Here is a 12,034-nt window from a genome sequence, read left to right as displayed (position 1 = left end):
AGAGCCATCATAGTAATTAAAATATTTAAAACAAATAAATAATTGAAATCAACCAAGAGGCAAGGTGCGGGTCTGGAGGCCGGATAATCTAAAATGGAACACAATCAAATAAACCTGATACAAATGAAAAACACAACCACACAGAAAAGGGTGGGGAAGAAAAGAACTAAGTAACTCTGTAAAATTATTTTCACTGTTTAAAGTACATCTAAAGGAAAAAGGACAGGAACAGAAACATTGTATTCAATTAGTAAGCTTGTTTCCCACAAGCATATGGTTTAGAAATTCATGTTACTCCTACCATTACTACTACTATTACTATTCCTTCTCCTCCTCCCCCTACTACACACACACCTCAAGAATGAATGAAAAAGAAAAATATTTTGGATAATGAGAGCCAAAGTTCTTACAAAGTTCAGAAACAGAAGTGACAAAAAAAGGAAATTAACTGTAGTATTCGATTTGAATTGGAGGCATCGAAATGAACTCAAGGTTTTCATAAGTAGGTAGGGAGGCAGGCAAGATGGGTGTGAATCCATGTGTAGTGTGCAGACCACACATGTATGTCCTAGTTCTGTCCACTGAGAGATCCTTAAAGCAATGACATTGCTTCAATGTCAAGTTACTGACTCAAGAACCAATGGATACAAATGACCAAATCTTGGTTTCTAACACCATTTTCCAGTAAATGAACTAGAAGTCCGAAGAAAAACAGTTAACTCCAGGGGCAGGGTAAGAAAAATACATGATGAGCCTGAAACACCTTATGATGCTAGAGAGAACATCTAAGGGAATCAGGGGCCAACCTGAAGGAGCTCTGAATCACCAAAGCCATCTGGGACACTTGTAAACAGATAATGATAGCATTAGATTATAACTCAAGAGAAAACTAAACCTCCTTGAGTCCATAATGACATAATCAAATAATCAAAGAAATAAATGATGGAGAATGGACAGCTCTTCCTTACTGGAGCATCCAAATTAGTAAACATGGAAAAAATAGAGAGAACTCATCACTAGGCAATCTCCACAGTCAGAACTGTTGCAGGCAAGATGTACCAGTGGATGCTAACATTAATTGTAAGAATATGATCAGAGGTGGGCATATCTCAGAGTATCTCCCCATAAGATGCTTTTTAATTAAAAAGAGAAAATAGTATCTTGCAGGACAGAAACTTGGCAGACAGCATTTAGCTAAGTAATAAGACATATTGACAGCATGTACTCTGTGAAAAATACACCAAGAAGTATATGACGTTACTTCCATGGTACTCCTGCCCAAAACACATAACTTTGTTCTAATCATGAGGAAACAACAGACAAATCCAAACTAAGGAACATTCCATAAAATAACTCCTGTTCTTTAAAAATATCAAGACTAGGAAAGTAAAGGGCTGACCAAATCATGCACCTTGGAGGAGACTGGGGAGAAATACAAACTGCATGCAGTATGAGGTCTTTGCCTGGATCCTGGACTAGAAAACGGGCATTAGTAGAAAAGAGGCAATCAGATGAGAGCTATAGATTAGTGGTATGTACTAGCTAACAGTGGTATGTACAGTACTGTTCGTTTCCTTACTTTGATAACGATACTATGGTTATGTCAGATGTTAACGTTAGGGATAGGTGAAGAGTACATGAAAACACTCTGTACTATTTTTGTAACTTTTCTGAAAATTGAAAAATTTCATAATACAGTATTACCAAGTACTGTATAAATTCTATTCAACTCACTCTATTTCTTCTTACAACTAAAGAGTGGCAGCGCTTCTTCAAAATCTCAAAGAAGACAAAAGTTCCATGGCACAGAACACCTTGGCCGTTCACCCTCCAACCTCATGCCTAGAAAACTCAGCTTAGCGTTCCAAGGAAAGAAGAGACAGGACCACACCCCAAAAGAACCAAGCCTTCAGCTTCCAACCCAAGTCTTTTCAACTCCTTTTAGCTAACAGACTGAAAGAATTCACAGATGATGAAAAGTATTTATAATTACAGTTTTAATTAATTCTATTTACATCCATCAATTGATAAGACAAAAAAGAAAACCACCATAAGGTCATAGAGATATGTAGACAAACAGGAAGCTCAGAATCCTGCTGTGGCATCTTATATAATTAGCTGATTAAACAATCTGAAGGAAGGCTAAGTGTAAGAAGAAATTAAAGTCGGATGAGGAGTTGGGCCACTCAACCTTATAATAAGCAACATCAGCAGGAAAAGAAATCCTTAGCAATTGTAAAAAATGGAAAAGTATTTGTATGTATACACTAGTTTTCACAAACGGTATATATATGTATACATTATCAACCTGTTTATCTCACAAGCATCTCCTCTGATTAAAAACAGACATTCTACAGATCAGGGTCAGCAAACATTTTTCTAAAAATGTACAGAGACTAAATATTTTTGGAGCTGTGCAAGTCATATAGTCTCTGTCACAACATTCTACTTTGCATTCTATCATGAAAATAGCCATTCACAAAACATAAATAAATGACAGTGACTGTGTTTAAATAAAATTTTATTTACAAAGCAGATAATGAACCAAACTTAACCCATGGGCCATAGTTTGATGATTCTGCACTAGATTGCTCATCCCTCTCATAACATCCAATTTAAAAATTTCCGTGTGGGAAATAAAACTAAAAGTCAAGGTTCCTTGGTAACCCTGCTAAGCTAAGAATATTCATTTCAAGCTCTTCATCGGGATTTTGAATTTCTGTACTTGATTTTAATTTCATCAGACTTCTTACAAGGTGTGTGGCTTCATATGCATTTTGAAGATATTAAGTTTTGACATTTTGGCGCTTAATTGGAAGCAAATGAAATTCAAGTTTTGTTATTAACTTTTCACAATGATGTGTTCTCCTAAGAATAAAGTCCTTTCTGCAAACGGAAAATGGAGATTGAAAATTACAGAGAACAAGTCCTTAAATGCCACACATGATGGAAGAACTTACACACGTATATTAGTTTCAATAATTATCTCCAGCATTTTTAGAAAACACAAGTATTATAAAATCTGGACTGTGTCATGAACAAATGCTGTTTGAATTTCAGTGGCAGAATCACAGTTGGTGATTTGCAATATGCCAAAAACATACAATTCTACAGCTCTCTTTTAAACCGAAATTTAAATGCCAGGTGCAGATATAAAGTAATTTTGTGTTAAATTGGGAAGGATATATAATTTTAGAAAATCTACTCTACAAGAATACACAGTAGCACAGCAAAAGAAAACAAGACCTTCACAGAAACATCACATATTAAAAAACTCTATCGTGCCCTTCAAAAAATAAAGGAAACGTCTTGCTCTTCAATTTGTGAAACATGACTCAAACCCATATTTTAACAGATGGAACCTTCACTGCTGCCCATGAAGTAGACTGCTTTTGAAAGTTCATTTTTAATTTCGACAGTTATTATTTCATCACTCTTGTGATCCATTCACCCAAAAAGTATCCACAAGAAAAGAGAGAATTTAGGATAACAGCCATGACGAAAGTGAAAGTGACGGATGCTCAGTCATGTCCGACTCTGTGACCCTGTGGACTGTAGCCCAACGGGCTTCTCTGTCCCTGGAAACACCTAAGATGACCCACCTATAAATAAAACTCCGAACTTGGCCACACATTTCCACCTCCCTTGGAACAAGTCATTTCAGCTGCCTGAGACACCAGAACCTTACAGCAGAAAACCCATGTCATAAACATTGCATGCAAATGCATATGTAAACCACTTGAGGATCGAGGGTGGCCTCTTTTATGAATAAAAAACTGCATGGAGCAAAGTGGATAAGGACATAGAACCCACAATCAGAGAGAACTACAATCAAACCCAGCTCTAACCTTACTTCGTGGATGGGTGTTGGCCCAATCCACTGGCCTCTCTGCCATCCCTAAGCCTTACGTCTCCTCATCTCAAAAGAGGATGGTGGTGAGGTTGGCAGAATAATGCTCATGACTGCCCACCCACGTCCTCAGAATCTGTGGGTACTGCCCTTCCACAGCGAAAGGGACTTGAAGATGTGATTCAGATTAAGGACCTTCAAACAGGGAGACTGTCCAGTGGGCCCCATCTAATCACACAAGTCTGGATAAATGGAGACTGTTTCCCGGCTGTGGTCAGAGAAGAAACGTGACAATGGTTAGACACATGGTACACTGCTGCCTTTACGGAAGGTGGGGGTCTCCGGAAGGCAAGGGGATGAATTGTCCCCTCGGGCCTCCAGGAAAGAATGGATTTTACCTATGTCAGACCCCTACCCTACAAAATTATAAGTTTAAAAATGTGCAATGCAGCTGGAGAGCCTGTGTGCCACAACCAGAGAGTCTGAGCGCCACAGTGAAGATTCCACATGCCACAACCAAGACTCAATGCAGCCCAATAAATACTATTCAAAAATGATGACAGATATTAATAAATGTGTGGTGTTTCAAACCACTGGTCTGTGGGAATTGGCTGTGGCAACAACAGGAAACTACTCAAAGCCCTGGCCTCTCCTCCTGGACTTGGGACACATAAGAAAGAAGGCACATCAGCTTCCAGAACATAAGCACACCCTCACTGTTACCTAAAATTAAAGCGATATCGTGGTGGTTGATGAACACAGACTTCTGGGATTTTGAGGATCAGTTCCAAGAGTAACTGGAAGCTGAGGCAAAGTTCTTTGACACCAGTAATAAGAGGGAAAAACAACAGGAAAACGAAAGGAGAAGGCTTGTTGGAAAAATTCAGCATCGTAATAACCACAGAGTGAAGTTCTTCTGCAGATGCCCTGCAACCTGCCTCAACCCCTCACAGAAACATGGAGCAGCTTTTTACATTTTGTTTCAGGGAAAAGAAAACTGAGACTCAAAAAGATTCATATGACTAGAGTTTAGCTGGAAGTATACAATGAATCTGAAATTGGAAGTTCAAATCTAACTTCCCACCTCGCTGCCCTGGAGCATCTAAAAAATCAACAGCACGGCCTGCGCGGAATCTCCAGGCTATGAGCACCTGCAAGTCTTGGAATTGAATTCTGTTCATTCAGGATAAACCACAGGTAATACCCCACCTTACCAAGTTCACATTATTTTGATACCACTACATAAAAGTTTCTGAACATACTTGAGGTAATTGCGCTAAAGATATAGTCACTCAGTTTTAATCAGAAAAGCCTTTTATTTATTTGGGAGTTGGGGATGGCATGTGGGATCCTAGCTCCCTGACCCAGGGATCAAACCCATGCCCCCTGCATTGGAAGCACAGAGTCTTAATCACTGGAGTCCCAGGGAAGTCCCAGAATTTTTTTTTTTTTTTTAAGAATCAAAAGATCTTGTGGATTCTATCTTCATACAGGAAATGGCAGGGGACTTAAGTAGCTGTCCAAGTGAAGTCACCAAGACTCTGGGCCTGGGCTCCACACACCCTCTAAAGCTGTTTTACTGCCCTAGCCTTAAAGTAACCCATCTGTCTCTGTTGATTTCTTCATGTACAGTCTGCATATATCCAGAAAAAGTTAATTATTATGGGTCTCATGAATGTCTTTAGCATGTTCAACATTAATGTATTGAATTGTTTGACTTTGAAATAAAGACCTATAACTCTTTAGAAAGGCATCATATTTCTGGCCCTGGAGAAGGTCCAACGCATATGGAAAAATACTAAAAATGACAAGGAACTTGAAGATGCCTTCAAGACCCTTTCTTCACCTAAGAAATATGAGTAAGCCAGACTTCACTGAATCACTTGGTCTACAGTATCAAAACAAAATCACCAATCACCAAAAAAGTGACTGTGCTTCTGGTGGGGAACTTTGCTTGCCACATTTTTCAATATTCTTCCTAACAAGAGACTATGGTGATGATGCTTTTGAACCCCAAAGTAATGATGACATCATGTAAAATAACACCTCTGAACAATGGCAGGGAGGTTTCATAGGCAGATGTGCCTATAAAGAAAAAACGCAACAGAGAGAAAATGCATTACAAAGGTGGGAGCTGTAGCACAGTGCAGCATTCCCAAAAAATCACAATAAAAACCAAGTAGTTGGAGATGCGTGCACCTCACGACAAAAGTGAGGCTGTTCTGTGACACACTGGTCTAAACTATCACTATTCCAGAAACGGCTTTTCCTTCTCCTAGGTCCACACGCATCAAGACCTTTACTTGTTTTTTTTGTCTTTTGACTCAAGGCAGCACTTTTAAAAACAAGGTAAAATAGATCAAGTATTTAGGTTCCTGGATTTTGCTTTATCCATTCCTTTAAAAAAAAAAAAATCCACATATAGTTGTTTCCCATAAAGCACACTTGATAACCTGTGGCACACAAATAAAAGTAAAGAAAAACTACGGAAGTCCCTGGTGATCCAGTGGTTAGGACTCAGTGCTCTCACTGCATGGGCCCAGGTTCAATCCCTGATCCAACAACTAAAACCTGTAAGCCATGTAGCACGGCCAAAAAAAAAAAATGAAAGCTAAGAGACACTAGCAGATTATGTTATCTACTCACAAAAAGGGAAACTAACGAGAAAAATATTTAACAGTACCATTTCAAACAATATACCACATAGGGGGATAAGATATTCCCTTGCTACCTGAGCAACCAAGGAGACCATCACAATCAGAAGCTCCCACCTGTCTATGATCGAAGTCACTGTCCCACAAGAGCCAACAGCATCCCTTAAGAAGGTACCATCTCTTGGTCACTGCTGCTGCTACTGCTAAGTCGCTTCAGTCGTGTCCGACTCTGTGCGACCCCATAGACGGCAGCCCACCAGGCTCCCCCGTCCCTGGGATTCTCCAGGCAAGAACGCTGGAGTGGGTTGCCATTTCCTTCTCCAATGCATGAAAGTGAAAAGTGAAAGTGAAGTCACTCAGTCGTGTCCAACCCTCAGCAACCCCATGGACTGCAGCCTTCCAGGCTCCTCCGTCCATGGGATTTTCCAGGCAAGGGTACTGGAGTGGGGTGCCAGGATGCCTAATAAATATATCATGCTTCATCGGAAGTCACAGTGAAATATATATTCACCTATGACACTCCCCAGCTTACATTTTAGACCTGGGATTTAATTCTGCTGTCCCTCAGGGTGACACACTCTGTCACCCAATGAGCCTTCAGACTAATTAGATTCTCAATTTGAGTTATGCTCAACTAATAGCCCTGAGTGTGTCAACCGCAAACCACAATGAACATATGCAAATGCTGTAGCCATGAGCTGGCTGACCCACTTGTCAGACAATGCAAACTTCTCCCCATCCCAAGCCCATCCCCAAGAGCCACTGTTCTGTTTGTACCCATCCATGAGGTTACAACTTACAACTATTGTTGAAGTGTTAATAAAAACAAGACTGCACAGTAAGACAGAACAAAGTAATCTTGAAACTGGCTAATCAAACACATATAGGTTGACTCCAAATTGGAGGAGGTGGCATTTGTTGTGACTTTACAACACATGCAGGTTTCCCTTGAAGAGATGATGGTAAAATTGGGAAAGAATCATATGAACCTCAGAATCAAATGTAATGATGTAATAACAAAGTATTACATAGACATGACAAAAAAAAAAAAAAAAAACACCCATTAAATCAATTCATAAGCTTTCTAATGACTGAATTCATTTTAAAGACAATGAAAAAGGGGCAACACTAAATCCTTAGCCATTCTCTGAGGCTTACTTGCTCTCCTGGTTCATTAAAAACTCATTTAAACAAAGCTACTGTTTTTACTGGTCGAGTAAGGAAAACTTTAGTAAAAGAATATATTTGCACCAATAGTGGTTTATAATAGTAGTAATGCTGATAACAGCTAACTCATGGCAGACAGAGAATCTCAAGTTTGCCACAGAAAAACTTTAAATGTTATGTATGCAAGATTAATTCTCTGCTTCATCAGCATTTCAAGAACTAAGTGTATCTTGTCTGATGCAAAAAAAAAAAAAAAAAAAAGACACCAACAACAAAAAACGAATGATCAAAACAAAAGAGCCCAAAGCTTAGAAAAGAACTCTAAATGCCATAAGCACACTGAAGGCTTAGCTATTTTTCCTCCTGGCTAAGCTAGGAACAGCAAAGAGTGGGAGTCCTTTCCCTGCACAGTACCAGGAGCCTTGACCTCAATCTGTCTTCACCTCCAGCTCCAGAGCTTAAGATTTGAGAGGCAGCAGGTCCTCATCCATGGGTAGCCCCCTGCCACCTTGCCACTCTTCCAACCTTCTCACATACATCTCTCCAAAAATCAGCAAGGTATGGAGACAGGATTCAACCACAAGTTGTTTTATTCTGTACACAATTTAGCTTGACAATCAGTAAGTGTTACATATTGACTCAGGAACAGCTGCATCAACAAATCACAAATTAGAGATCCCACCAAGAGTGACTCCTTCATGAATGCCGTGGTCTGGGGATTAGGGATCTAAATTTAAAAATATATATTTTATTAACCAAAAGCCCAACATCACACAGGAAACAGACAGACACAATGGCAAGCCAAAATCATACGCACACATAGAAAAGACACACAGAGAGAGCCTTTCTGTCAATACCTGTGATTTAAAGGTTCACTACCAAAACCCACAGCCCCAACCATGCCACCTGAGCTTTGAGGAGTAAGTATGCCTGAGTGACCCTCCCTTCTTTGTCTTTCTGGGGCACCAGATTCAACTCTCCCCAAACCCCAACACACACACCTAAGGGATGACAGCTGCAATGTGACTGCTCAGCCCAGAAACACAGCACCACAATTACCCACGCAGGACCACTGGGTCATGAGACGTAAGAGCTCATCCTACCATCCTGTACTTCAGAACTTCTGCCTCCATTTGGAGAGCCTGCAGAAACCAAGTTGAGACCTCCACCAGGAAGACCCTCTAGTCTTTTTACCTCCTCAGCTAGCCAGGTTAAATTCAGCCAGTGCCTCTTCCACTGGCCTGAAAGCCTTGTCTCCATATGCCCTCACCACCCCTGCATCTAGCATGAGAGAAACATCTACATAAGAGGGAAGCAGGGATGCATTTAAGCTTCAAGTCACAAGCACAGCCTCCCACCAACCTACGCCCTGACTCTGTGCTCGATGGACTGCAGATCAGGTGATTCCAGGCTCCCAGGAGAAACCCACCCGATTCATCAAAATAACCACCTAACAGAACAATGCATTCACAGGGATCCTCTCCCTAATCACCCATTGCTGATTCCACTGTTGAATATATGACTCATCACTAAAATTCCTTGCCAGTCAAATCCAGGGAGCCATAGTACTTTCATTTTTTTTGGCAATCAGCAAAGGAAAATTTCCTATCCTAAAATAGAAATTTAAAGGATCGCTTCCTTAGTTCTAAATTTTGCAGGTTGTGTTTAAAATTAAAAGCACAAGAAATGAAAACTTGGCTCTGGCTCCATCAAGGCATCAGTACTGAGAAGGAGTCAAGCAGAAAGCCTCTCAGTACGCTAGTCCTAGAGGTGGTGCAATAAAGGTAAAAACCATCATCCCCGGCATTTACAGACAATATCACACTTCCAACTAAAGGAACCAGCCTGTTTCCAAGGCAACTTGCCATTTGTATAGGGGACTTACTCAGGGTTAGTAATCCCTTAACTGCTGACTTCACAATTTGAACCAGACTCCCACTGATAGCTTAGCTTCCAACTAAAAGGCATCATCGGAAAAAAAGAGAGTTTAACTGCTTTAACAGACAGAGATTCAGAAGATTCTACAGCACTGACTTTGAGGAGCAGCAGGGGACACAGGAGAAAAAAGGTGAGTCAGAAAAGGTGACAGTGAAAGAACCGGGAGTCACCGCTTCTCGGTGATTTCCTTCCCACTGAAAACGCATCAAACCCATCACTTCTGCTCCCTCCAAGCTCGGAATGAAAGTTGGCTTTATGCTGATTCGTAACAGAGTCAGTCTTCATTCTGACAACCACAAGCCAATATTAGCAAAAGATCAGAGTTCAACAAATTTGTTTTGTAAAATATAACTCTAATGTTACATTACAAAATGCCTTTCAGATTAATTTGCATGCAAAAAGACAAAGTGTGATTTTTAAATATCCAGCCAGAGGCAGAGATGAAAAACTTCAAACATGTTCTGACTCCTTTTTGCTACACTCATTATCTCACCACCTTCCACAAAGAAGAGAGAACGTGTCCTTGACATTATCCCAAATTATCTTCAGTATGCAACACAATGCTGATTAAATTAGGTTCATTTTAATCAGCTGGCAGGTTTATTCAAAAAGTAACTAAATAATAAAATTCTTTATAACAACTCTTCATTAGTATAACTTGCTTAGTACTGTTTTAAAAAAAAAAAAAAAGAACACAGAATAAATACTAATTGTGTGTCAATCCTTTCTCCCCTGTATTTGACAGATGAAAAGAAATACCTTAGAAGTTAAACATATCCCCCAATCCACAGATTGCTTTAATACTAAAACTGCACAAAAATCTTTTGAAATCCAGTGCCACCTAATGGATTTAGACAAGCACAAAGAGTTTGGAAAGCTTAACTTCTAGGAGAATGTATTCTAAAGATAGCCAAGCTAGATCTCTACTTCCATTTACGTCTCACAGAAAACTTCCCCACCGTGGACCTGGAATAGGGGTTCGAGTCAAGGTCACCCATCATGTGCAGTGTCCTCCACTCATTTCAATAGGGCGAGATTGCCTGTCCCGGATGGGTTTCCTGGGATGGGTGAGGCTCATAGAGATGACCCCCAGCTGGAGGGCCTGGACAGCTCCGCCTCACTCTTGTCTCTGCTCTGCACAGGACTGTTTCATGTGTATTTAATTCTGACCACGTGTTCGGAAGTTCCTGCAGGTTACAAGTATTTAATAAATGTCAGCTACCCTGATGATTTGAGAGAGAGAGCATCAAGAGATTGAGGCTATCAAGGGAGGGAGATGAAGGGCTGCCACAAGGAAACCATGAATGCACAGCAGTGTGATCTGCATTTATTCTGCAGAAGGTTTGGAGGAGTTTGGAGAAAGGACTGGAAGGGTAAACACAACTCGTTAGCCCAATAATGAAGTCAGGAGAGGTCAGACTCATGGGAAAGCAGTGGAGTAAAAACACAATTAAATAATTATGAAAATACAGAATTGAGACTTAGTTCAAAGGCTTCGGTACTTGGTAGATGGGGCCGCTGTGGAGGAGAGGATCGAACCTGAGATCTCTAGGTTTGTCTGCCTTGGGTGGCTGGTCAGGGGGCAAGGACAAGGGCAAAGAAGTTTGAGACAAAAGATGATGCCTTCAGTCGAGGTACCCACCGGATTAAGCTCCCAGGAGACACCTGGAGATGGGGCTCCAGGATGGGAAGGGGAGTTCACGGTTAAAGATACGGAACTGGCGATGTCATCAGTGGGTGGTGGGTGAAACCAGGAGTTTAGTTAAGGTCCCAGTCTGGATGTGGAACATGTAGGGAACTCCAAACCAAACAGGCACAAAGCTGAGATGGCAGGCTTCTCTTCTCTTCCTCCAATTTCACTTTGGAAGAAATTTAAGAATTGACTAGCGAATAGAAGTAAACTCAAGGAAACATGGTTTCGCAGAAGCCAGGAAGAGGAGAGTGTCACGGAGTCATGATAAGTAGTACTGAACTACCACGAGGAGGCACATTAGCACTTTCTCAAGGAAGGTGACATCGATATATATTTTCAACAAGTGGGACCTAAAGTTACCGTAACACTCGTGCTAAAATAATTTTACTGATAGGGGATGAATAATAAAAGAATAGGAAAAAGCTAAATTTTTAGTCCACTGATGTACAAAATATAGATACTCAGATATTTGTTCAAATAACACTAAGTAGGTAATTCATCTTCATAATATGCTTGTCTCAACAAATGAGGATTCTGTAAACAGCTCTTGGCTTTTTTGTGAAAGGGTCTATTTCTTTAACCTCTGTGTTCCACCCTGCTCCTGTCTGAAAGATGCTGCAATAAGTACATGATGAATTAATGTCACGTTGCATGATTTTGCAACCCCTTTGAGAAGTGTAGGCAAGCTAATACCAGCAGCTGAGTCACTGCAAGTCCTCTGGGCCCCATGTC

The 12,034-nt window shown here is 40.6% G+C and overlaps 1 protein-coding gene across 19 annotated transcripts in view; it reads right to left on the bottom strand.

Moving 5' to 3' along the window:
* PARD3 (par-3 family cell polarity regulator) overlaps positions 1–12,034 on the bottom strand; it is a 601,769-nt gene that overhangs the window by 379,041 nt on the left and 210,694 nt on the right. The gene's annotated exons all lie outside the window — the stretch shown is intronic.

The sequence above is a fragment of the Bos javanicus genome, chromosome 13 (assembly GCF_032452875.1).
Source record: "Bos javanicus breed banteng chromosome 13, ARS-OSU_banteng_1.0, whole genome shotgun sequence".
Lineage (NCBI taxonomy): Eukaryota > Metazoa > Chordata > Mammalia > Artiodactyla > Bovidae > Bos > Bos javanicus.
This window is presented reverse-complemented; position numbering and strand designations above follow the sequence as displayed.